This window comes from Armigeres subalbatus, chromosome 3, assembly GCF_024139115.2.
Source record: "Armigeres subalbatus isolate Guangzhou_Male chromosome 3, GZ_Asu_2, whole genome shotgun sequence".
NCBI classification, from domain to species: domain Eukaryota; kingdom Metazoa; phylum Arthropoda; class Insecta; order Diptera; family Culicidae; genus Armigeres; species Armigeres subalbatus.
Genome location: NC_085141.1, coordinates 191827194 through 191855093, shown reverse-complemented (window position 1 = coordinate 191855093; position 27900 = coordinate 191827194). Strand labels below are relative to the sequence as shown.

At 40.9% G+C, this 27900-nt stretch overlaps 1 protein-coding gene across 2 annotated transcripts in view; it reads left to right on the top strand.

The window, feature by feature from the left end:
* The window catches only part of LOC134220710 (ras-associated and pleckstrin homology domains-containing protein 1), a 171193-nt gene that overhangs the window by 57492 nt on the left and 85801 nt on the right, over nt 1-27900 (top strand). The window contains exon 1 of one of the 2 annotated variants that reach the window (XM_062699812.1): nt 21363-21498. The exons of the other annotated variant lie outside the window; for it this stretch is intronic. The gene's annotated coding sequence lies outside the window, so the exon portion shown is untranslated. Of the gene's footprint in view, nt 1-21362; nt 21499-27900 lie in introns of those variants that run through there. 2 annotated transcript variants of the gene reach the window in all.

Below are 27900 nucleotides of genomic sequence, written 5' to 3'. Positions count from 1 at the left end.
AATACGGTTCAACGATTTAGTATCGACCACAGATATATAGTACCGTCGTTCGGGGTGTCATAGGTCCTAGGGGGGCCTAGATTGGGCCAAAAGCGAAAAATGTTTGCGTTTTGAATATTTCAGAAACTGTTACTATTTACATAATATCTTGAATCGTATTTTATAGAGAAAACCTATTGTGGTATGGTTTTCTCTCAATTATTTTCTAGAAAAGAACTTTATTTCATATGGCCTAATGTATCCCCCTCTGAGGGGTGAGAATGGGTCAATTTTAAACTTCGAGACATTTTATCAGTAAGTCGACGCGCTTCTTTGGCTTTTTCAGCCTTATGATCAATCCCTCTAAAAGTGAGATGAAAAATTATTTTTTCCACTTTACAACATGGAAGGTATATGTTTTCGCGAGAGTTGTAGCAAAAGTTCTCGTAATTCCTTTACTTTTGGAGATTTTTTACGTTTTATGCTGACAACCCCTTAAAAATGGGCTTTTCATCATATCTTTTTCATTTTTATTTCTACATTTTTTGCATGTTCTAGAAAGTTTTAGATAATATTAAAATACGCCGTTGGGTGGCTTAAAACTTAAAAAATAAAAAAGTTATAACAGTTTTATTGGATTTTTTAATCATATTCATATGATTTAACTGCTACTTGACACCGGGAAAATTGTGGCAGTCAATCTCATACGCATAATAAAGTACAAGTAATGAGCTTAAAACTAATACCTGAACTGTAGAGTTGTAAGCGAACGTAAGTAATGTTTCATCAAAAACCATTTCCTACTTTGCAAGGTAGAAATCAATCACCAACCACAAGGAGTTGATGAACCAATGCACCATGCGTCTCCAATAGATTGTATGCTTGTACATCGAACATGTTAAAAACTTGTTGACATAAAATGCAATTAATCTCTAAAAGTAATGAAATTTCGAACTTGGTGTCTTCGACAAAGATTTTTCGGAGAAATTTTGCTACAACTCTCGCGAAGACTTATACCTTCCATGTTGTGAAGTGGAAAAAAATATTTTTCATCTCACTTTTAGGCTGTTCATAAGGCTGAATACCTCCAAATAAGCGCGTCGACTTACTGAAAAAATGTCTCGAAGGCACTGTTGCCCAAACGCATTTTAAATTAGAACTTCCAATATTTAATAATTGTTTAAAATTTAAGCATCCCTAGAGCCACAGTAGCCCTATGTGTAATGTACGTATTGTAACTTGTGAGGAGGTGTAACAAAGCAGGAGCTTATTGTGCTCCGTGATAATTTCACCGAATTTGTGAGTAATACGCTGTAGTATGTTTTTGATTATATGTATTATTAAATAAATGTATATTACAGCTTTGTAGCTGACCAAAATGACAGTATTATTTGTCTGTCTGCTGGAAGAATCGGCGTCTAGTTGCACCTCCCGCAACAGGCACAATTACGCTAAATCCCATAATAAAGGTACTACTAATTAAACGCGCTAAAAACACGATTTTAGCCACTGTGAGCAGTGGTAAGTTTATTTTTCAAGATCGTACCAAACTAATAAAAACTTAATTCCAAAGTTAACTACCAAAGCTTTATAACATGTACTGTCACCCCTACTGACGACACTACATATGTATTCTGACGTAAACTACGTCTAAGGGAATACAGGGTGTAAAACGAAAATTTTCAAATTCGAAACCATCACGAAATTAGGCCAGATTTCAAACGCTAATAGCTCATTTTTCTTTTGGTGGGTTTCCGAGATTTTCTTATCAACAAGGGCAACGCAATAGCTAAAAATTCTTTTAAGCCTGCATCTCTAAATGCACAAACATATTCAGAATAAGGGCAATTCTAGACCAACATTTGAAAGGTCGTTTAAGCCTATTTTTATTCTTTCCAGTTCTATGTATGTAGACGAAGAACTGGAAAAAATCAATTTTGGCTGTTGGGTTGGCCTGGAATTGAGGCAAATCGGAAAAATTGACAAACTGAAAATATATACACAGGTGCACCCAAACATACATTATACACACGTACACGCTTATACACACATGCAAGTATATACGTATACGAGTATACATTTTTACATTATCTATATTAGGAATCTTTATTGTTTGGTACGGGAGGTCCATGCTTTCTTCGTATTTTCTCGATTCCGAGCAATTTAGCGTCTTTAGATATTACTGGAATCGCTCAGCATCCAGGACTTTTTTTTTTTTTTTTACTAATTTTATTTGCTAATTATCTAATACATGCATTTATCTCTTAGACTAGGTGTTCCGTGTTTTCTTAACACTGTCATTCTTATTTGCTATGTTACGCTTTTAGTTATTATTAATACATTTCAATTGCCTCTGGCAGTTAGGATATTTCCTCTGGTTGAATTAAACCATGTAGGAATTACAATGTTTTCAACTTAAACTAAACTTAACCTAATTTATACTAAGGGTACAAGGAGCTAATCGTTGCAATAGAAGATTGCAACCATTTTTTTCTTCTAAAATTGAAAATTATTTTTTGGACATTTGTTGCAATGTCTCAATATTAGAAATTCTATGAAGTTCATTGGTACTATACCACGGAGGCAACTTCAGAATCATTTTCAAAATTTTATTTTGAATTCTCTGAAGTGCCTTCTTTCTGGTATTGCAGCTACTAGTCCCTATTGGCACAGCATACAACATGGCTGGTCTTAAAATTTGTTTGTAAATCAAAAGTTTGTTCTTAAGACAAAGTTTTGATTTTCTGTTTATAAGTGGATATAGACACTTAATATATTTGTTACATTTGACTTGAAGGCCTTCAATGTGATTTTTAAAAGTTAATTTTTGATCTAGCAGAAGTCCTAAATATTTAGCTTCGCTAGACCAATTAATTGGAACCCCATTCATAGTGACAATATGTCTGCTAGAAGGTTTCAAATAAGAAGCTCTCGGCTTATGTGGGAAAATTATAAGCTGAGTTTTGGAAGCATTCGGGGAAATTTTCCATTTTTGCAGTAAGTGGAGAAAATATCCAAACTTTTCTACAAATGACACGAAGGCTTCGCCCTTTGGCTGAAAAGCCCGTGTCATCTGCAAACAAAGATTTTTGACACCCTGGTGGTAAATCAGGTAAGTCAGAAGTAAAAATGTTATACAATATGGGCCCCAGTATGCTGCCTTGGGGAACACCAGCTCTAACAGGTAATCTATCAGATTTAGAATTCTGATAGTTTACCTGCAGTGAGCGATCTGATAAATAATTTTAGATCAGTTTAATAATGTACAGAGGAAAATTAAAATTCATCAATTTTACAATCAAACCTTCATGCCAGACACTGTCAAATGCTTTCTCTATATCAAGAAGAGCAACTCCAGTCGAATATCCTTCAGATTTGTTGAGCCGAATTAAGTTCGTAACTCTTAATAACTGATGAGTGGTTGAATGCCCATGGCAAAAACCAAATTGCTCATCAGCAAAAATAGAATTGTCATTAATATGAACCATCATTCTATTTAAAATAATCTTTTCAAACAGTTTGCTTATTGAAGAGAGCAAGCTGATTGGGCGATAACTAGAAGCCTCTGCTGGATTTTTGTCCGGCTTCAAAATTGGAACAACTTTGGCATTTTTCCATTTATCTGGAAAGTATGCCAATTGAAAACATTTGTTAAATAAATTAACCAAAAAGGATAAAGAGCTCTCAGGAAGTTTTTTGATAAGTATGTAGAAAATACCATCATCACCCGGGGCTTTCATGTTTTTAAATTTTCTAGTAATAGATCTCACTTCATCCAAATTAGTTCCCAACGAAGGGTCAAAAACATTCTCTTGATTGAGAATGTCTTCGAAGCTCCGTGTAACCTGATCCTCAATTGAACTAGTGAGACCTAGACTAAAATTATGGGCACTCTCGAACTGCTGAGCAAGTTTTTGAGCCTTTTCGCCATTTGTTAATAAAATTTTATTTTCCTCTTTAAGCGCTGGAATTGGCTTTTGAGGTTTTTTAAGAATTTTCGTTAATTTCCAAAAGGGTTTCGAACTGGGATCCAACTTCGAGACATTATTCTCAAAGTTGGTATTTCTCAGAATAGCGAAATGTTTTTTAATTTCATTTTGCAAATCTCGCCAAATAACTTTCAACGCGGGATCGCGAGTTCTTTGGTATTGCCTTCGCCTCACATTTTTAAGACGGATCAGTAGCTGAAGATCGTCGTCAATAATAATGGAGTTGAATTTAATTTCACATTTAGGAATTGCAATGCCTCTGGCTTCGACAATTAAATTTGTCAAAGATACGAGCGCATTGTCAATATCACTTTTGGTATCCAAAGGAATATTAACATCAAAATTCCTATCGATATATGTTTTATATAAATCCCAATCAGCTCTATGATAATTAAAAGTAGAGCTGATTGGATTATAAATGGCTTCTTGTGAGATTTCAAATGTCAAAGTCAGCATGAGTTACCAATTGGCCACACAGCTGACTTGAATCCGTTAAAACTAAATCAATTGTAGAAGGATTTCGACTGGAAGAAAAACAAGTAGGGCCATTGGGATATTGAATAGTATAATATCCCGCAGAACAATCTTCAAATAAAATTTTGCCGTTGGAATTGCTTTGAGCATTATTCCATGAACGGTGTTTGGCATTGAAGTCACCAATTACGAAGAATTTTGATTTGTTGCGAGTCAGAAAAAAAATTGTTTTGCTGCCCATTGCATTGAAAAGGCAAGTAGGCTGCAATGAAGGAAAATTGTCCAAAATTTGTTTCAACAGAAACTCCCAAGGTTTCAAAAACTTTGGTTTCGAACGAAGAAAATAATTTATGTTTGATACGTCTATTAATGACGATGGCGACCCCACCACAGGCGCTGTCAAGACGATCATTTCTGTAGATAAAATAATTTGGATCTCGTTTAATGGAGAGTCCTGGTTTTAAATACGTTTCAGTTATAATGGCAATATGCACATTATGAACTGAAAGGAAGTTGAATAATTCATCTTCCTTACCCTTTAGAGAGCGGGCATTCCAATTTAGAACTTTCACACAATTATTTGGATCCATTGAAACGGAGTCCGATAACAATTTTTTGTGTGTACTTTATACCAACCTGAACAGCTTCAGGAATGGTATTTGCTTTGAACATTGCATCAATCATGTGATGCAATTGTTCAGTTAAAAAATCAAAATCGGAAGCTGTCATGCTACCTGAATCGGCAACATGAATTTTGAGAAGAGAAATTTTGTCTACCAGCAGCGCTGTTTGCATACGTAGGTACATTGGAAAAATTGGAATTTACTGAAGTGCTTGCTACCCGTTGACGAGCGGCAAAATTTGCTTGTGAATTGTGGTGGGTATGAATTGCTCGACCGGTAACCGGTTTCGAAATTTGAGCGTTTGAAAAATTTCTACCCGTCGAATCTGGGATCCGATTGGAATTTCCCGTCATCAATTTTGCACGGGAATTCAAAACTTTTTTGCGTGAAGGGCATTCCCAGAAATTGGATTTATGATTGCCCCCACAATTTGCGCACTTAAATTTATTGGAATCTTCTCTCACAGGACATGCGTCCTTGGCGTGAGAGGTTCCACCACAAATCATGCATTTAGCATCCATGTGACAATGTCTGGTTCCATGACCCCACTTCTGGCACTTACGGCACTGGGTGGGGTTTTGGAAATTTCCCCCAGGCCTGCGGAAATGTTCCCATGTAACACGGACATGAGACATAATACAGGCCTTTTCCAAACTTTTCATATTATTTAGTTCACTTTTGTTAAAATGAACTAAATAAAATTCTTGAGAAATGCCCCTCTGGGAAGTACCAGAGTGGGATTTCTTTTTCATCTTAATTACTTGGATTGGCGCAAATCCAAGTAATTGAGAAATTTCAATTTTAATCTCATCCAGTGATTTATCATCACTGGGGAGACCTTTCAAGACGACTTTGAACAATCGCTCAGTTTTGTCGTCGTATGTGAAGAATTTATGGCGCTTCTCAGTTAAATACTGAAGAAGACGTTTGCGATCGTCAAAGGATCCCGGCAAAACGCGGCAGTCACCCTTCCTAGCAATCTGAAATGAAACCTTGATCCCCTGAAGGTTACTCAAGATTTCATTCCGAAAGCCAGAAAACTCGGCAACAGATACCACAATTGGCGGAATCCGTTGTTTCTTCGCATGAATCGAATCACCTGGGCTCATTGCTGGGCGTGGAGACGTGACCTTCTAAGAGGTTTTTTCCCAGAACGGTGTCCCTGCAGGATTACCACCGCTTGCCGGAATTTTACTTCCGCAAACGGGTCCAACGTAAAACGAAGGCACGGGTCCTTGCAAAGATCGTAACGGGATCAGTGGGTACAAATAGCACTAAGAAGCACCGTTGAAATTGAAATAGCTTCGGGTAGTATTAAAAACTTCCTTCCGCAAAGAGAGAAAGAACCGCACAGCACGAAAGCACGATGCGGTCTGGGCATCTGTGTAGTTGGCCTGGCCGTATGATAAGAGAAATGACGGAATGCAGAAATCGTCATTTTCCAGGACGCTTTCAAGTATAGGTTACACAAGTATGAGATTAGATTACAAACCAAGTAAAAATTTCAGAACCATCCAATCCCGTTCATGCATCTCCTGCATAGCGCGATTTAAGCTTTAGTAATTGCCTGCCGCTCGAGTATTAGCCATGATTGAATTGTAACGAGTTCAATAATACATATTTCTTGATAAGAAAATTATTTTGAGCTTTTTAGTGGAATGTCTTCACTTGTCATAAGACGAGTTTATACCATCCCATTGAATTCCACCACTTAATTGTATCTTGACAAGATTTTTCAAGATTTTTCAACATGTCAAGATACAATTAAGTGGTGGAATTCAATGGGATGGTATAAACTCGTCTTATGACAAGATATTTACTTTCAGATTAGAATATTATATAGTATTGCGCTTGGGTGTGAGCGTGGTGTATGAATGGGGTGGCTCCAGCTGGACAGGGGGTCCCTTACATAAAGAGAGGTGTCGTTAATACTAAGGACACACCTGTGATATTCGCACCACAGTTCAAGAGGACAAGAAAATAATTCCAAGCCTATCTTTGAAAAGACAATTCAGTCGACTCTCCACATTTCGATGTTCTATATCTCGATATCTCTCCCTATGTCGATGGTTTCCGCACTCCCTTCAATATACATACATTTGGGCCTTCTACATCTCGATAACCTCCCTATCTCGATATCTCTCTATCTCGATGGGTTCTGATCATATTTTGTTTAGGATTCACTCTCCTTATGTCGATATGGTCAGATTTTTGGGCTACTAGAACATCTTTGGACAATAACAAACACATCAACAACAAGAAACAACATTTGTTTTGTTGTCTTTCTTCATAGCAACGAGCTTTTTTGGATCTAGTACCCATTTCAATTTTCCTTCCATTCCTCGATTTCTCCCTATCTCGATGGTCCCTTCAATATCGAGATGTGGAGAGGCGACTGTAATAGTTATGGCACTCTTTCCCAAATTCTTGTACCATGGTACGAATACCACCGGTGCGTCATTAGTATTAAGCTGGGATGGTACCTCAGTCCGCTGCAGGTATCAATAGATCAACCACTAAGTACCTCCGCTTTCTGTTGCAGGTCAAGGAGGATCTCACAACGCGTGAGAACTGCCAAGGCGTCTATTGCCCAGTAGTGGGATGCCTTCTGTAAGGTAGTCTCATAATTGCTCTGCTGGACTCTCGGTGCTCCGGCAAGCGAGTGTTGGCGACGTGGAGTTCGCTAGGCGAAGTATTGCTTGATTTTAGACAAAACATCAGGAGGGTTTATATATCAGACACGACCCCGTGGCGTAAACTACGTAAAACAATTCATTGCATTTAAGTTTTAAGTACCACCAGTCAATTTAATAAATTTCATGGATCTTTGTCTTTGATGATTGGTTGATATAAGTGCAGTAGCATTATTTGTGTCACTAAACAATGCCCAACAATTTTTAAATTCGTAAGAAATTGAACTTATAGAAAAAACCCAGATTATTCCACCTAGCGGCGATGATGCCTTTCTCGTGCAAAACGTATATAAACTAAGTATAATTTTCAATATATGAAGTGTATTGCGAGTGGCATTGTAAAAGTTCATACTGTTTTCAATGTTTGGCCATTATAATGTCAAACGATGCTCAAAATGCTTAGCATGACTATAGTATTTTACTTAGTTTTCGTCGAGTGATCGTGTCTAGTACACAAGCCCTGAATTTTTATTCGAAAACACTTTATGGGAGTATTTTGTGGTTTCTAAGTCTATCTTCATTCAGATGCGAGTCAGCCAAGGGCTGAAAGCCTAAAGATAGTAGTAATAATAGTAATCTATCTTCATGGATGGATTTTACAATTATAGAATAAAATAAAGGCAAAACATACTTTTGCATATAAACAATAAAGACGGATTCATGAAAAAATTAAAAACGATTCATTAATAACATCTGAATGTTCTTTAAAATGCTACCATAAATCCATAAAATAGCTCAAGAGATTCCATAAAGAATAATTTTTCAATCCATATCTAAGCCAAAATTTAGCAATTATTAGGGAAATATGTTCCATTAACATGGTCAAGAAGAACATTACAATTCTTGCTATTTTCCCATAAACAGCAATAACTATATTGAGAGATTTACTCATAATATGAATTAATTTGGCATTGTTGGTTTTATTTTAGGCAGCCCTTACTTTGCACCGTTAAATGTGCAAAAACGATCCATAAAAAAATGAAAAACGATCCATAAATAACACCTGAATGTTTCATAAAACGCTACCATAAATCCATGAAATAGTTTGGGAGATTCCATAAAGAATATTTTTATGATCCATAAAACATGATCCATAAAAACTATATTTTGATCCATAAAATTTCTAATTTGCGCAACTTTTAACCTGATAATGATCCATAATTGCAGTAATATGATCCATAATTTTAGTCATATGATCCATAATTCTGGCCATTTGATCCATAACTTTGTTCAAATGATCCATAGTTTTGGTGATATGATCTATAAACTTTGATAAATTATACATAGATTTTATAAAATGTGTGGATCAATTAATATAGTTTCATTGGCCTTCTTACCAAGCATTATGGATCACATTATCAAAATTATGGATCATATGACCAAAATTATGGATCATATTACTAAAATTATGGATCATCAACACGATAAAAAATGCGCAAATTAGAAATTTTATGGATCAAAATATAGTTTTTATGGATCATGTTTCAGGATCATAAAAATATTCTTTATGGAATCTCCCAAACTATTTCATGGATTTATGGTAGCGTTTTATGAAACATTCAGGTGTTAAACTAAATTAATGATTTCGTGTGTGTTACTTCTACGTGAAGTTAAACGATTTACAATGATATGGAAATGCTAATATCATCTTCCAAACTTGGACGTACATGATCATGATAGCATTAGAGGCGAAAGTATAGAATTGATAGTTCCGTTAGGATACGGCAGGCATGAAGAATGTTTTTTTTTTTTTATAGAAGTCGATTTGAAAGCGAGCGGAGGGCAATATTTGTGATGGCACATATCGCAGAGCTTGGCAGAAGGAAGGTCGTGCGATATGTGCCATCACAAATATTGCCCTCCGCTCGCTTTCAAATCGACTTCTATAAAAAACATTCTTCATGCCTGCCGTATCCTAACGGAACTATCAATTCTATACTTTCGCCTCTAATGCTATCATGATCATGTACGTCCAAGTTTGGAAGATGATATTAGCATTTCCATATCATTCAGGTGTTATTTATGGATCGTTTTTCATTTTTTATGGATCGTTTTTGCACATTTAACGGTGCAAAGTAAGGGCTGCCTAAAATAAAACCAACAATGCCAAATTAATTCATATTATGAGTAAATCTCTCAATATAGTTATTGATATTAGCAAAGTTCTGACGTATAATATTTGAAAATATCTCTTTAGAGACTGAAAGACAAATGACATATTGCTGTCCGTATTATTATGATGCTTTCAATTTATTTAAATCGTTTACAAAAATCCAATTAATTATATCGGATGCTCCATTAGCGACCAAGGCAATAAACGTGATTTCTTTTACCTTGCACCTGTTCCTATCAGTGGAAAACGAAATCTAAAATGTGCCCAGATTTCAGCGCAGCGTCATCATTTATCCATCCACTGAGGGGGAAACAGGTGCGTTTTGTTCGGCCCGCATCTCACTGTAAACACGGGACTTTGTTTATCAACCAAAAAAAGGTTGTCTTCGTGGTGCGTCTCTCTTCGTACGTATAGCTATTAAGGTATATCAACCATCCAACCAACCAACCAGTTTGCTTCGCGAATGGCGCGTGATTTCATGAACGCGCGAAGAAAACTGGTCCGCTCAAAAGAGGTGTCCAAAAATTACCTCCGCCCTTGGCCGCGACATGTGAGAACGCAGAAAAAACATACTGACAGTGAAGTCTTGGGCAGTGCGAATTTAGTTGTCATATGAGTTAATCATAATAAATTGTCATTTGAATAAAAAAATACCAAGCGACCTACGTAAATTCTACGAATGGTAATTCTTTGGAAATAATTTATGATATATTTGCGTAAATGTAAAATAAACGCAATGAATTAAAAAAAAATAGTTGTACGAGAAAGGCGAAAACGTTCTTGATAAACTGTGACTGTACAATACCCATATTTTCAACAAGGCTTGATCTCCGCGATTCATACGGGACGACGAGCAGGTGGTGCGCGCCCTTTCTAATCCATCAGATCGCTGCTGTGTGCACAAAACATAAACCGAACACGTGCTCGACGAATGCGATTCCGTTCTAAATATTAGTTTCTCGATTTTCCGACGTTTCTCTGCTTATCTTCTTGTTTGATCCGTTTTTATTCGAATATACTTTATACTTTTTATTATTCACGCTTCTGCTTTCCTCCCACCCTTGACCATCGACATTTTAAAGCTCTTCAGTCCTGTGTCGATAGTCCTTGCTTCCAACCAACAAGGGAGCAGATGTTTTCGAACCTCTGTTGTTGTGTATCGTCCTTTCGAGTTTCCAGCCTGACGGTGTACCCACCTACCTATTTGGCCGTGTACGAACAAAAAGATCTCATTTTACTTCTTTTGTGCGTAGACACATGCTGGCTGGTTGTGGCCCAGAATCTGCCGTTTTCGGTCCTTGCTGTGTGGATGCTTCGTCAAGATAGTCTTGCCGTTCTCCCAAGCGAGCACCAATCTGTTATCTGTCGCCGTCCGGCTCCGTAGTCCACCTCGAGCAAAGCTGAAGAGTGTGTTTGATTGAGGAAACATACAGAACGGTTTGTATATGGACAGTTAACGCTACACAATGCTGCAACGGGCCAAATCAATCATTGTTAATTCGATAGTCCTCGAGACACAATTTGTGGCGACCTACCTGGTATTTATCTTTTGTTTTGGGATTCCATCGTCAAGCTTGAAATTTACCATCAAGTTGTTTGTCAGCTATGAAAATGTCATTAGTTTTATCATTCACCCAAGTAATTGATAAACTGATTTTTTAAATAGATTTATTTTAAATTATATACTTATAATTGGATTTTATGGTACAAAACTGAATAATATTTATCGGTTTTCCAAAACATTCAAAATAAACGAGAATTTTTTTTCTTACTCCTTGAACATTTGAAGGGCATTATTACATTTTTTTTCACGGCCCAATACAACAAATACCTTGTTCAATATATTTGTTCGGTTTGATGTTCTGATTCGATCGATTTAATACGATCTGTTCTGTTCCAATTTGATTCAATCTGATACAATTGAATTCAACCGTATCCGATACAATCTAATGTGAAAAACTTTAGTTAGCTTAGGAAATTGCAATATCACAAACTAGTGGCTCTAGTTTATCGTAAGCACGTGCTCTTACGTTATATATATATTTAAAAAATGTGAAAAGCGTTAATGCGAGCTCGTTATTACTTTATTATATTGTATTTATTAAAAAGATTGGCAGCCCTGGCCGATCTCCAGATAGCCTTGCGAGCGAAGGCGTAGGATTGCCAATCCGGAGATAGCGAGTTCCATTCTCGGTCTGGTCTAGCATGTTTTCTGGTGGGAAACATTCTCAACTCCCTGGGCATAGTGTAACCATTGTACTTTGCCACTCAAGATACATACTCACTCATGCAGTATCGGGCATAGATAAGCTTTCAACTGTGAAAATGCTAGTAGAATACTAAGTTGAAAAGCGTGCCAAGTTCCAGTTGGAATGTAGAGCCATAAAAGAAGAAGAATAATCCCTGATCGATATTACTTTTGAAATGTGTAAATTAAATGTTTTTGATATTTTTGAGATAAATACTAAATCTTTGTTGTTTCAGTGATAATTTACTTAATTGACAAATTCAATATACCATATTTTTCTTGAGCTCCAAAAAAGCAGAAGGATTCATTTGAAATAGACATAATAAATTAGTGAAAACAATTCATATAGCACTAATGTTTACAATAATAATCACATTCAACAATATGGTATAATAACCATGCCAAGCTACTTTTTTGTCTTCCTATGCTCAACAAGGGTGAAGACGAATGATTACGGACTTATCTGCACCAGCAGCACATTGTGTGGATATCGAATTTCTCACTTTCCGTACCATTCGTTCGCACTCAATGGCCGCTATTATTTCCTAACCTTCTGTCAATGAGTGTCTCTCTTTAGGAAAACATCGGATGCACATTGAAATTTCTAAGGGCTCAGTCGGGAGTTGAGATGTTTCCTCCTCCTGCACCGTCAACAAAGAAGCCGGATGGTTTTCTTGATGCACTCTGTCCTACTGTTGCTGCCCAGACTCGGAAAAGAAACAGATGGTTTGTGTAGGGCAGACACAAATAATAGGAAATAAATTGGAAACCCGAAGAGTGGAAGGCACAAATCGTTGATGATGACCACAATCGACCGGCGATGATGCCAACAGGCCAACCTTCTAGAGCTTCTGGAACACGAGAGCAAACGAATTATTCATCAAACAAGCACGCCCGATTGTTAGCACCGGCTCTGCCATATATGTAGCCACTAAAGAATATCTAATTATGTTTGTTCGGTTGCACCTGTAGCACTTTTGATCGCTTTTTTATTAATATTGGAAGGAACGCACTATAACATGTTTGATAAAATTAGTCGTGCAATGGCTATCAATTAATGCAACAAGCCCATCAACCCGTTTTTTTTTTCAAACTGCATTTCGATTGGTCATGATTCAACACCTGCCACCAGCATGTACACCCAGGTTTTTTTTACGCGGTTGGAGTTCATTAATTTCTCGATTAACCTGAACTTTTACAGCTTTTTAAATACCCCCTGAATTTTCTTTGATTTTTTGTGAATTTTTTCGTGGGGTTAACTCATAGCTTCATTGACGCTAAAGGTCTTAAACGACCAAAACCAAACCGTGTAAAAAAAAACCTGGGTGTATTGCTTTTGCGTTTTGAATAAGAAAGAAAAAAAAAACATCTGGATTGTTATGACAAAGCTTCGTAATAAAAAACTGAGAGTGGAACGATTTTACACAAAGAATGTAAAACATATTAATTTTTCCAACAACATAGGTTGTCAGCCCTGAATCAACTTACCTTCACGTGTAATAAGATGTGAGCTTTATTATTTGCCAAAAAGTCAACAGACATTTGCTTGAGTAACGTCAAAAATATTATCCAGTACTCTCATATAAATCAAAAATCTGTAGTCAAGATTCATTTTTTTTCATTTTTTTTCATTTATTTAGTCTACATCTAAACAGATAACGCTGAATCAACAATTTGACGCCACAATACACGGTTCGAGGCCGCATCTCTCCATCCTCGAATACGCCCCACGCTCGCCAAGTCGTTTTGCACCTGGTCTGCCCACCTCGCTCGCTGCGCTCCACGCCGTCTCGTACCTGCCGGATCGGAAGCGAACACCATCTTTGCAGTGTTGCTGTCCGGCATTCTTGCAACATGCCCTGCCCATCGTACCCTTCCGGCTTTAGCTACCTTCTGGATACTGGGTTCGCCGTAGAGTTGGGCGAGCTCGTGGTTCATTCTTCGCCGCCACACACCGTCTTCTTGAACACCGCCAAAGATGGTCCTAAGCACCCGTCTCTCGAATACTCCTAGTGCTTGCAAGTCTTCCTCGAGCATTGCCCATGTTTCATGCCCGTAGAGGACAACCGGTCTTATTAGCGTCTTGTATATGACACATTTGGTGCGGTGGCAAATCTTTTTGGACCCCAGTTTCTTCTGGAGCCCATAGTAGGCCCGACTTCCACAGAGGATGCGCCTACGTATTTCACGACTAACATAGCCGTTAGCAAGGATCCGAGGTAGACGAATTCCTTGACCACCTCGAATGTATCCTTGTCTATCGTAACACTGCTTCCCAGGCGGGCCCTGTCGCGCTCGGTTCCGCCCACAAGCATGTACTTTGTCTTTGACGCATTCACCACCAGTCCAATTTTTGTTGCTTCACGTTTCAGGCGGGTGTACAGTTCTGCCACTTTTTCAAATGTTCGGCCGACAATGTCCATGTCATCCGCGAAACAAATAAATTGACTGGATCTGTTTTGAAAATCGTACCCCGGCTGTTACACCCGGCTCTCCGCATGACACCTTCTAGCGCAATGTTGAACAACAGGCACGAAAGTCCATCACCTTGTCTTAGTCCCCGGCGCGATTCGAACGAACTGGAGTGTTCGCCCGAAATCTTCACACATTTTTGCACACCATCCACCGTTGCTTCGATCAGTCTGGTAAGCTTTCCAAGGAAGCTGCTCTCGTCCATAATTTTCCATAGCTCTACGCGGTCTATACTGTCGTATGCCGCCTTGAAATCAACGAACAGCATCATTTGTTGGAACCTGGTATTCACGGCATTTTTGAAGGATTTGCCGTACAGTAAAGATTTGGTCCGTTGTCGAGCGGCCGTCAACGAAGCCGGCTTGATAACTTCCCGCGAACTCATTCACTAATGGTGACAGACGACGGAAGATGATCTGGGATATCACTTTGTAGGCTGTAGTCAAGATAACAATGTTGAACTTTTGTAATGAATTGAATACAGGGTTCAGGAAGGGTCTACGTTTATCTACGAGTAGAGAAGGATGGGATTCTCAATAATCTACGTAGAAAAAAAGTATTTCATGTTTGCATGCCTTTACATGCCTTCTCATGGTAGCACAAATAATATACTATTTGGTTTTATAAATTTGAATTTAATTTTACTTTGACCTAAACTTTTTGTAAAGCAGTTTCTACGTTAAAAAACGCAGATACCAACTGCTTCGGAGTTGGTTTTGGATGCAACCACGGCCTCAACTATTATTAGCATAAATTAGATGTAATCCGGCTAGACGCCTGTTGTTGCCTTACGAAATTCTAAAAACGGGTCTTGCTTAACCTTTACTTGTATCTCAATGATGTAGTTGTCATAGGAGGACGATGATAAAAGCGATTTATGAGATTTCAATAACCCGGACGGTGTCTCTGTCGTTAGATGTTGAGCGAAACAACCGTTCATGATGATTTTTTCGGCTTTAGAACTCTCCTTGGCACATGATTGTTGATTACAATGTTTCGTAAACTTTGGTAAGAAAAATCAGAAGCATTTCATACAATGCTCCTTACCTGCAGGACAATCCTCACGGAATCCTCAACTGAAAGCACTCGCGATTTCAAAAGCACTTCATTCAACACGGAAGCCACGCACAACTGACATTTATGTGTTGCTTCCGTATTGAGTGACATTTATGTGTTGCTTCCGTATTGAGTGTTGTACCCTGTAAAACTCGAGTACATTTAGTTTTGGATTCCGTTAGGATTCTCCTGAATATTGGAAAACCTGGCTACGTGATGCATGCTCATCGTGAATAAATGTCCAAGGAGAGTCATTTCGATTTCAGTAGAAATGTATGTCATGCGACAGCTCTATCTTCATGATTCCTGGTCACTCTTGGAACTCCACGGGTGTCGCTGGAGAACCTGTAAAAGGATAGGTATCAGAACGTCGGCTCAGGAGGTACGTTCCCTTCATACTTAAAGCGCAATAGAGCTCATTGGCCACTCCCAGATACTAGCTGTAGACCAAAACATGCCATGCGACTACTCTTTCTTCGTCGTTTTTTTACGAATAAAGGTATGATGAGTCTGTAGAGTGCAATGCACCATATTGACTATTCGCAAAATCTCACAGAGTGGAGAACCCGTAGGACATCTCCGTTTTCAGCCTAAAATGTGTCATGTTGATGTGACTACTGTTTCTTCAAACCGTATCGCAGTGGACAGCAATTATTGTACTTAGAGCCACGTTTAAACTGCTATGCGGCAATATCCCGGTAGGGGATGTAATGCCAAAGAGAAGGAGAAGAAGAAGCTGGTGCGATAATCCTTCACGACTTTCAGGCCTCGTTGGGTCTGTATTGTTGAAGCTCTGATCACTTTATCACTAGAAATGATGTGTCGAGGGAGTGCTGCCATTTCGAATATAGATTCAATAGCAGGTTTCGATTATGCTGCCCTGAAGGCTGCCCTCAATGATGTCGTACGCATTGAAAGTCACTCTGCTGAGTGAAATCCGGAATATTTTTGCAAACAGATAGTTTAGGAAGATTTTAACTTGACAGGTGGGAACGTTGTGCCTTAGAAGCTTGTACACCAGTTTTTGAAGGCTTATTCTACGTCCGGCAATGCCATTGTAGAGTTTCTGGATAATGATCTGTTCCGCCTAAAGGTGTTAGTGACTCGTGTTAATTGGTGGACACATGAGGATCCATGCTTAAATCCAAATTGTTGATCGAGTAAGATGTTGTGTTATTCTACCAATCCAAGTAATCGTTATCTCTAAGAGCTTGAATAGCCCTGAGCTCCTGGGATATGAAGGATCCTTTCCAGGCTTCCGGGTAAGGATGACTTTAGCTAACTCCCTAGACAAGGACAAGCCGTTAACAATCCTGGAACAGGACACTTAGATGCTTGAGCCCCTAGTTCAAGATCTTTTCGAGGGCTTCACGTTCTTAGATGTTTTGCTATTGGTCGATAGTTTACCAGCTCACCCGAGATGTCGCTAAAAGTCAGCTGGAGATTGATTGCATGTTCATTAAAGGCTGCTTTATGTAAATTTATGATGTTTTGTCCGAGATTATGCGAGCTGACTAACTGACGTAATATCTCCACAGCCTTGGTGGTTCATAGAACCATTATAGAGTAAAAGAATAATCTATGGTATAGGCCAGGGCTTAATTTTCAAAATTGTTATTTTCCATAGTGTTACTTGGAAGAGCGTGTGAGTGTTACAGTAAAAAGCCATAATAATGTTAAATGATCTGTACTGGTCAAAATGTCAACATTCCATCACAATTTTTAGGTATTTGGAATTCAAGTTGTTTTGTCAATATGTGGACACTTGATCCCTCATTTGTCACCCATACAAAACATTGGCGAAAAAAAAAATGCAATTTTGTTCTCAGGCGGCTATTTTTGTGTAGGTTTGTCAGATTTGATGAAGGGTTAGCTCGAAAAAATGTTTATTGAGTAGATATCATTGAAAGGGGATCAAGTATCCTCAAATTCTAAGATTGTGTGCGCTGTCTAATTCTATATCAAAAATCGTTCATGAATACGCACAGCAATTCGGAAAATCTACAAAACATTTAGAAAGTCAGGGAGCACCTTTCTACTTATATCAATGCAAGTTCATGGAAAGGGATCAATTCTCCCGAATATTTTAAAATTTGATTTTTAACAGCACTGTGTGTTATTCATTTCATTAATTTAGTTTACATCTAAACAGATAACACTGAATCAAATTTGACGCCACAATATTGTCTATCCGGATCAAAGTTAGAACGCTTTTTATACCGAAGTTGGATTTTACTCCAGATACAGGCAACTTTCCCAACCTCGGAAGTAGTGCGCTTGATTCGCCCAAAGATGCGTTAAACAACGCATCAATTAGTTTGACAGATAAAACTTCGGAGGAAAGTTCGGTTCGGAAGTCCCGACTTCCGAATTCTAAGTTGATGCTACGCCGACAATATGTACACGGTTCGAGGCCGCATCTCTCCATCCTCGAATGCGCCCCACGCTCGCCAAGTCGTTTTGCACCTGGTCTGTCCACCTCGCTCGCTGCGCTCCATGCCGTCTCGTACCTACTGGATCGAAAGCGAACGCCATCAAAATTATGTTGCTTCACGTTTCAGGCGGGTGTACACTGTACACTGTACCTTTGTAAATGTTCGGCCGACAATGTCCATGCCATCCGCGAAACAAATAAATTGACTGGATCTGTTGAAAATCGTACCCCGGCTGTTACACCCGGCTCTCTGCATGACACATTCTAGCGCAATGTTGAACAACAGGCACGAAAGTCCATCACCTTGTCTTAGTCCCCGGCGCGATTCGAACGAACTGGATTGTTCGCCCGAAGTCTTCACACAGTTTTGCACACCATCCACCGTTGCTTACCACCGTCTGGTAAGCTTCCCAGGGAAGCTGCTCTCGTCCATATTTTTCCATAGCTCTACGCGGTATATACAGTCGTATGCCGCCTTGGAATGAATGAACAGATGGTGCGTTGGGACCTGGTATTCACGGCATTTGTGAAGGATTTGCCGTACAGTAAAGCAAGCGGTCGTCAACGAAGCCGGCTTGATAACATCCCACGAACTCATTCACTAATGGTGACAGATGTCGGAAGATGATCTGGGATATCACTTCGTAGGCGGCATTATGTATGGTGATCGCTTGAATGTTCTCACATTCCAGCTTGTCGCCTTTCTTGTAGATGGGGCATATAACCCCTTCCTTCCACGGTTCGGTTTCCCAGATTCTGACTATCAGTTTGTGCAGGAAAGTGGCCAGCTTTTCGGGCCTATCTTGATGAGCTCAGCTGCTTAGCCATCCTTACCAGTTGCTTTATTGGTCTTTGGCTGTTGGATGGCATCTTTAACTTTCCTCAAGGTGGGGGCTGATTGGCTTCCATCGTCCGTTGAACTGACGTAGTCATCTCTTCCGCTGCCTTGACTTTTACTGCCTGTACTCTCAGCGCCATTCAAATGTTCATCGTAGGGCTGCTTCCACCTTTCGATTACCATACGTTCGTCCGTCCATCCTTATCCTTGCACATTTCGGTTCGCGGAACGAAGCTATTGCGGGATGCGTTGAGCTTTTGATAGGACTTGTGTGTTTCTTGAGAACGCTCCTCGCACTCCACCTCTTCCTCGCACTCCGTCTCTTCCAGGCGGCGTTTCTTCTCCGGAAAAAGGCGGATCTCCTCCAGAATCTGTCTGGAATCTTCGTCGAACCAATCGTTCCGTCGACTTCGTCCCACATACCCGACGTTGTTCTATGCTGCGTCGTTAATAGCTGCTTTAACTGTATTCCAGCAGTCCTCAAGAGGGACTCCATCGAGCTAACCCTCTTCCGGCAACGCTACCTCGAGATGCTGCGCGTATGCAGTGGCGACATCAGATTGCTTCAGTCTCTCTAGGTCGTACCGCGGTGGTCGTCGGTACCGAACATTGTTGATGACGGATAGTTTTGGGCGCAGTTTAACCATCACCAGATAGTGGTGAGACTCGATGTTAGCGCCACGATATATCCTGACGTCTATAATGTCGGAGAAGTGCCGTCCATCAATCAGAACGTGGTCGATTTGTGATTCTGTCTGCAGTGGTGATCTCCAGGTGTACCGACACGGGAGGCTGTGTTGGAAGTGGGTGCTGCGAATGGCCATATTCTTGGAGACGGCGAAATCAATTCGTTGTAGGCCGTTTTCGTTCGTCAGCCGGTGAGCGCTGAACTTTCCAATAGTCGGTCTAAACTCCTCCTCTTGACCAACCTGAGCGTTCAAATATGATGATGTGTCAATAACATTAACAACAGGTCAAAAATCAATAAAGTTAAATTATATATTTCTTAGAGAGTCTTTGCGAAAACCGCGTAAGTTTTCAGTTCATTTTTGTCTGTGATAAATCGGATATGAGAACAGGGAATCAAGTCTCCCCAGTCTCCCCTACCGTTCATGCATATATATAATGGTGAAATATAGAATAATTTTCCGGAAAATTTTAGAAGTAATCGTTGTGAAAATTAGAATTATTTGCTACTCTTAATTACTCTTGACAATTTGAAAAAAAAAAATTCAAAGGGTAAATTTTTGATATGTGACCAAAATACATAAGTCATCGAAAGCTTTCAATAAAAAATTGAGGAAAAGCATCTGACACCCTAAGATAAGAATAGAATATAAGCTAATTTGTACAAATTATAAGCCTGCAAAAAACTAGAATAAGATCTCCATTCAATTTGTGATGTAATGGCATAAACAAGAAGAATCTATCAATCTTGCTCAACGTAGAACCAAACACAGATCCAACGTGGTACAAATTTAGAACTTCCCTTTCACTTACGGTGCTCTATTTTTCAGCATGAACCGCATTCAGAAAAGTCGACGAAAACCAACCACTAACCCACAACAGATGTGATGCGCTCAGTTTCAGTGCATTCCACGATCCCGGTCGGCCCTTAGCGTTTTAGCAGGTATGGAGCAGTGGGGGAGAGCAGGGTTTTTCGCTTCGATTAGTTTTATGGTGCTCGCTGCCGATATACCAATCTATGCTCGCGTGTGCTCACAGCAATAAAAACCGCAACAGGATCATCACGATCTTTGCAATTCCCCACGGTCGATGGGAAGGAATTGTCTTTGCCGGGTGCCTGCCTAGTAGCGGATGATTCACGGAATAGTATGGTTTGACCTTCTTGATATTCTCGTACACGAGACTAGTGTTTGAAGGATTATAAAGTGGTGAAAGTTATCTGTTTGATGATATGTGATCGAATTTCCTGCCATCACCAATCGGTACATTGAATTATAATACTTTTCAATATCATGCGAAAGATATTGTATGCTCTAAAGGGTACAAGACGAAGAAATCGACCTCCCTCAACAAGATGGGTCTTTCACTATCGATTATTCCTCCTTCGACGTCGTCAGTGAAGTGAAATTGTGCGCTGTTAACTAGTTGCTTGGTCACGGAGTAACTTCAAGTGAGAAAGTACTCTAATATGCATGAATATGGTGTTAGAATGGACTCTTCAATAAGCGTCTCCAGAATTCTCAGCTTCATAGAAACAGACAATTTTGTTTATTACATCTGAAATGTGCGTGCGCAGAATTGGGATAGAAAATTAATTGGGTACCGTTATTCGTTATTAAGCTCATGTAGTCACCAGCCGCGAATTAGTTCATTTTTATTCGCTCCTAGCTCTGTGTACATGTGTAGTGTGGTGACCCATTTTGGGAAAAAGCAAGCAGGGGCTCTGCTCGAGTTGTAGTTTTTGTTTATTTGCTTTTGTGGATCGTATGATTGTAATGCAGACCACGAATAGAATCTGCAATCTATGATGTTTGAAGACCATGCGAGTGTTTATTTTAATTGCGGCCAGTACAGAATTGCTGTTCAGAAAATAAATTAGATGCTGATGCAGAGTAAGTATTTTACAGGAGAAAATATATTGTACATTCATGCACATCCATGTAAACGTCGAAACCTGAAACAAAAAATCAGCCACCTACATGGTCTTCAATCAGGCCTAGGTTCAGTCTGCCATAATCCTGTCATTATATTTCAATTGAATTGCTAGTCCCAGAAGGAAACAACATTATCGAACCAAAAAAAGTAAATCAAGAAATCACCGCACATCCATCGAATAATGAAGTAATCGACACGCGATGCCGTCCAGCTGCCTCATGCAAGTAAGCTTTCTAGGTAGTAATCAATCCACGTGGGTCAGGGAACACCAGTTGGTCGTTTGGGCTATTAACACCGGAACCTAATAGGTGTGTCATTAATCACGCCCACTGGATTCAAGAGGTGCACCCACGACAGAAGATTTGTTTTATCTGACTGTTGTAGCTCGGAAATCGTTTCTATTAGCAGAAAAAGAGATATTTTTATTTTAGTGATACTGCTTGTGATTGAATAACAAATCTGATAGCTGATAGGGAATAGGGAATTAATAAAGTGGACACTAATTATGGAGAAAATATTACACAGGTAAAGAAGTTACATGGTAAAATAATACTTTTTATGGGTCCTGTGTATCGCGAGTGATTTCATTCTGAGCGATGTCCAAAAATCCCTTTAACTTGTTTCTAGAGTTCAAAATTCGGATTTGTGCCTGTTTTTCAGATATCCCTTAAACTAGTAAAGGCAGCTCTTGCCTTCCTTATCCGTGTGCCAATATCGGTCTTGGTACCACTATCTGACACCATTTGACTACTGGGATATTGGAAGCTTCAACATTCTTCACTGATTGGCCGGTCACTGTGAAGCTGCAAGGAGTTACCTTGTTCACATACAACGGTTCGATTTTGTTCTCTCTAATCTTCTCGCGGTTTTCTGCATAACATTATGTATTTCATTCTGCAAGATCTGAATGAGTATCATAGTTCTTCATCGTAAGTTGTGCCGTCCAACTGCAATTCACTGTTTTTTGATGTTTCTGCATACATTTTTGCATATAAACTTCCAACAAGCTTAGCACCGCCCAAAAATTGGTCGATTTGGCTGAAATTTTGTCCAGTGCATCAGGGCATCAAATAGAACCGAATAAGAGGGCGGCCTATCAAAAAAGTTGAAAAAAGTTTTTCCCATACTAATTTGAGCCACCCTATTTGTATATTGTGTGGCAAGAACGGTGGGGCCCTCCTTAGCCGTGCGGTAAGACGCGCGGCTACAAAGCAAGACCATGCTGAGGGTGGCTGGGTTCGATTCCCGGTGCCGGTCTAGGCAATTTTCGGATTGGAAATTGTCTCGACTTCCCTGGGCATAAAAGTATAATCGTGTTGGCCTCATGATATACGAATGCAAAAATGGTAACCTGGCTTAGAAACCTCGCAGTTAATAACTGTGGAAGTGCTTAATGAACATTAAGCTGCGAGGCGGCTCTGTCCCAGTGTGGGGATGTAATGCCAATAAGAAGAAGAAGAAGTGGCAAGTACAATGTATACACTCTGCCCAAGGAGCCGAGAATGTTTCCCATCCGAAAACATCCTTGGCCGGATCGATAATCGAACTCGTTACCTCAGGACCCTCATCAGGGGCGCAGTTCGCTTAGATTATTCTCGCTCGTGGCGATTCAGGTGCTCTTGATGGCGGTCAATTGATCTTCTACGCTGCCACCTTCCGTACTCCGGAGTATCTGCACACGAGTCTACAGTTCATTGTGAATAACTTACACTTGCTTAATTCATTGTTTGAGTGACCTGCATTGAAAAGCGTTGCGTTTTTCTTTGTAGCTATATTTGTCCGCTTATGAAAGAAAAAAAGAAGACAGCTAAAAGAAGAAATAAATGAAACAAAAGGAGGAAATGAAAAAAGTAAAAATAAAATAGAATGAACAGAAAAAGAGGAAGAAAAAGAAGAAGAAAAATAAGAAGAAAAAGAAGAAAGTAAGGAAGAAATAGAAAGGGAAAACAAGAAGAACGGATAAGAAGAAGAAAGAAAACGAAGTTAAGAATAAAGTATTAAGAAAGGAGAAGATAGAAGAAAGAAGGAGAAAATCGAGCACAGCAACTATTTTTATTTATTCAGACTAAGGCCGAAGTGGCCTGTGCGGTATATAAGAGTCTTCTCCATTCGGCTCGGTCCATGGCTACACGTCGCCAACCACGCAGTCTACGGAGGGTCCGCAAGTCATCTTCCACCTGATCGATCCACCTTGCCCGCTGCGCACCTCGCCTTCTTGTGCCCGTCGGATCGTTGTCGAGAACCATTTTCACCGGGTTACCGACATTCTGGCTACGTGCCCGGCCCATCGCAGTCGTCCGATTTTCGCGGTGTGAACGATGGATGGTTCTCCCAGCTGATGCAATTCGTGGTTCATTCGCCTCCTCCACGTACCGTCCGCCATCTGCACCCCACCATAGATGGTACGCAGCACTTTCCTTTCGAAAACTCCCAGTGCGCGTTGGTCCTCCACGAGCATCGTCCAGGTCTCGTGTCCGTAGAGGACTACAGGTCTAATTAGCGTTTTTTAGATTGTCAGTTTGGTACGGCGGCGAACTCTATTCGATCGGAGCGTCTTACGGAGTCCAAAGTACGTACGATTTCCAGCCACTATGCGCATCCGAATTTCTCTGCTGGTATCGTTATCGGCGGTCACCAGTGAGCCCAAGTACACAAATTCTTCTACCACCTCGATTTCGTCGCCACCGATGCAAACTCGTGGTGGGTGGCTCACATTGTCTTCTCTTGAACCTCTTCCTATCATGTACTTCGTCTTCAACGTGTTGATGACTAGTCCGATCCGCTTAGCTTCCCTCTTCAGTCTGATGTAGGCTTCCTCCATCTTCTCAAAGTTACGTGCTATAATATCTATGTCGTCGGCGAAGCCAAATAGCTGGACGGACTTATTGAAAATTGTACCACTCGTGTTAATCCCTGCTCTTCGTATTACCCCTTCCAAAGCGATGTTGAATAGCAGACACGAAAGACCATCACCTTGCCGTAACCCTCTGCGGGTTTCGAAGGGACTCGAGAATGCCCCTGAAACTCGAACTACGCACATCACCCGATCCATCGTCGCTTTGATCAACCGTGTCAGTTTATCCGGAAAACCGTGTTCGTGCATTAGCTGCCATAGCTGGTCCCGATCGATTGTATCATATGCGGTCGATGAATAGATGATGTGTGGGCACGTTGTTTTCTGCAGTACTTGGCGGCATTTCTGCAGTACTTGGCGAATGGCGAACACCTGGTCCGTGGTGGAGCGTTCGCCCATAAAACCCGCCTGGTACTGCCCCACGAACTCCCTTGTAGTTGGTGCTAGTCGACGGCATAAAATTTGGGAGAGTACCTTGTAGGCGGCGTTCAGCAATGTGATTGCGCGGTAGTTGCTACAATCCAGCTTATCGCCCTTTTTGTAGATGGGACACACGACACCTTCCATCCACTCCTGCGGCAAAACTTCCTCCTCCCAAATCTTGGTAATGACCCAGTGCAGCGCTCTAGCCAGTGCCTCACCACCGTGTTTAAATAGCTCTCCTGGTAGTTGGTCAACCCCAGGGGCTTTGTTGTTCTTCAACCGGCCAATCTCCTCCTGGATTTCCTGGAGATCCGGAGCCGGTAGAATTATGTCCTGCGCGCGTTCTCCCAGGTCCATCACTATACCGCCATCTTCGTCTGCCACATCGCCATTCAGGTGTTCTTCGTAGTGCTGCCGCCACCTTTGGATCACCTCACGCTCGTTCGTAAGAAGGCTCCCGTTTATGTCCTTACACATATCAGGCTGTGGCACGTGGCCCTTACGTGAACGGTTTAACTTCTCATAGAACTTTCGTGTGTTGTTAGCGCGGTACAGTTGCTCCGTTTCTTCACGGTCTCGATCTTCCTGCTGGCGCTTTTTCCTCCGGAAAATCGAGTTTTGTCTGTTCCGCGCCTGTTTATATCGTGCCTCGTTCGCCCTCGTGAGGTGTTGCAGCAATCTCGCCCATGCTGCATTCTTCTCTTCCACTAACTGCTCACATTCGCCGTCATACCAGTCGTTTCTCTCTGATCCGGGGCACCGTTCCAAGTGCAGCGGTTGCGGTGCTACGAATGGCGGATCGAATATCTCTCAAGCCATCTTCAAGAGACGCTGCGCCTAGCTGCTCTTCCGTTGGAAGTGCCACTTCCAGCTGCTGCGCGTATTCTTGGGCTAGTCTACCGTCTTGTAGCCGCCCAATGTTAAGCCGCGGCGTCCGACTTCGACGCGTGTTGTACACCGTCGAGAGTTTTGAGCGCAGGAATACTGCAACGAGGTAGTGGTCGGATTCAATATTCGCACAGCGGTAAGTGCGGACGTTCGTGATGTCGGAGAAGAATTTACCGTCGATTAGAACGTTGTCGATTTGGTTTTCCGTTTCTTGGTTTGGTGATCTCCATGTGGCCTTGTGGATATTCTTACAGGGAAAGAAGGTGCTTCGGACTACCATTCCTCGGGAGGCTGCGAAGTTTATGCATCGTTGGCCGTTGTCATTCGATACGGTGTGCAAACTATTCGGTTCGCTGACCGGTCTATACATTTCCTCCTTTCCTACCTGTGCCTTCATGCCGCCGATGACGATTTTGACGTCTCGCAGTGGGCATCCCTCGTATGTCTGCTCCAGCTGGGCGTAGAACGCTTCTTTCTCGTTGTCGGGTCTCCCTTCGTGTTGGCAGTGCACGTTGATGATGCTATAGTTGAAGAAACGGCCTTTAATCCTCAGCTTGCACATCCTTGTGTTGATTGGCTGCCACCCAATCACGCGTTGGCGCATCTTACCCAGCACTATGAAGCCGGTTCCCAGCTCGTTGGTGGTGCCACAGCTTTGGTAGAAGGTAGCCGCTCGATGCTCGCTTTTCCACACTTTCTGTCCTGTCCAGCAAATCTCCTGCAGCGCCACGACGTCGAAGTTGCGGGGATGTAATTCATCGTAGATCATCCTGTCGCAACCTATGAAACCAAGCGACTTGCAATTCCATATTCCAAGCTTCCAATCGTGATCCTGTATTCGTCGCCTAGGTCTTTGCCGATTATATCGAGTCGCATTATCTCTTATATTGTTCGTAATGATTGGTTTTCTAGGCGGCTTATTGGGCCTGCGCAAACCTCCTGTCTCGTCGGAGGGCCGTCGTGTCAGGGCTGTTTAGCGTCCCACCTAACATTAGGACTTGGGCTTGGGGGCCATCCACAAAGTACGTCACGCTCCTAGGAGGGAGGGGGGTTCCGAACAGCGTGACGACTCATACAAAAATTTTAGAGGTTTAATACAAAAAGTGTAACAAAGGGGGGAGGGGGGGGGGTGTCGAAAATCGCCATTTTTTGCGTGACGTACTTTATGGATCTTCCCTTGTGCGCTTTGAGCGGCACACGGTCGCTTTGGTGGGGACTACTTGCGGATACATGCAGCTTTTTATAGAGGTTCAACAGGGCCCACTGTCAAACCCCACAACTCGCAGATGACCTGGGGAGAGATCGTCAAGCCCTTGGACATAGTCCCTGCTGCCCAGCAACTAATAGTACCAATTATCGCACATTCAAATATTATTTTTACCAGTGGCAACGTTACTCAAAAGCAGCAAATGACTTTAAATGCACCAGGGGATTATCATTAATCTATATTTTCTCAATTACCTTCAGTTTTTGTTCGCTGCTGGCTATCATTAGAAACACCTTGCACTAACTACCATCCCTTATGGTCAGGTCACGTGCGCAACGTCAAGAAGCAAAGCGCAAAATTATTTATTTCCTCCACGGCTGTTTCTACCATTGGCTGCACGCAAAAGCAAAAGCTGCACATTTTTCCCGAACCCGAAATGCATTCTGAATAGCTGATCAGTATCTGCAACATCATTTCCTTCGGCTTTTTTCGAGTTTATTAAAGAGGGCGAATTTCGCTAGCTTCAATAGACATCGCAGACATTGCGCGTCAATTATCGTTTCACTCTCGCTTGGAGGAATGTCTTCTTTGGACGTGGTTTATATTAAAACAAATGCGGGTTGATGGCAGTCCAAGGAGAAACAATGAGATGCTTCCACCAACGAACGACAACATATGGCGTACAGATTATTTGCGGAACACAGAGACAGTGAGTGCCCGAAAGATGCTCGCTGATAAATGGTTTTAGCATAAACACTGACAGGCACTGTGTGGCAGACATTTTTCAAGAGAAATGATAAACTCGCGGACTTTGGTTCAGAATTTTTAATTATGTTTGTTTATAAGCGCGGTTTTGGTCGTTTCCGTTGTTTATAGAGTTTCTGCTGATACATGGCAAAACTTTACGCAATCAATTATTGGGCCTACGGTCGGACAATACAAAGTTTCAATCTACAAGGTGTTTGTTCACACGTAAATGGACCCAGT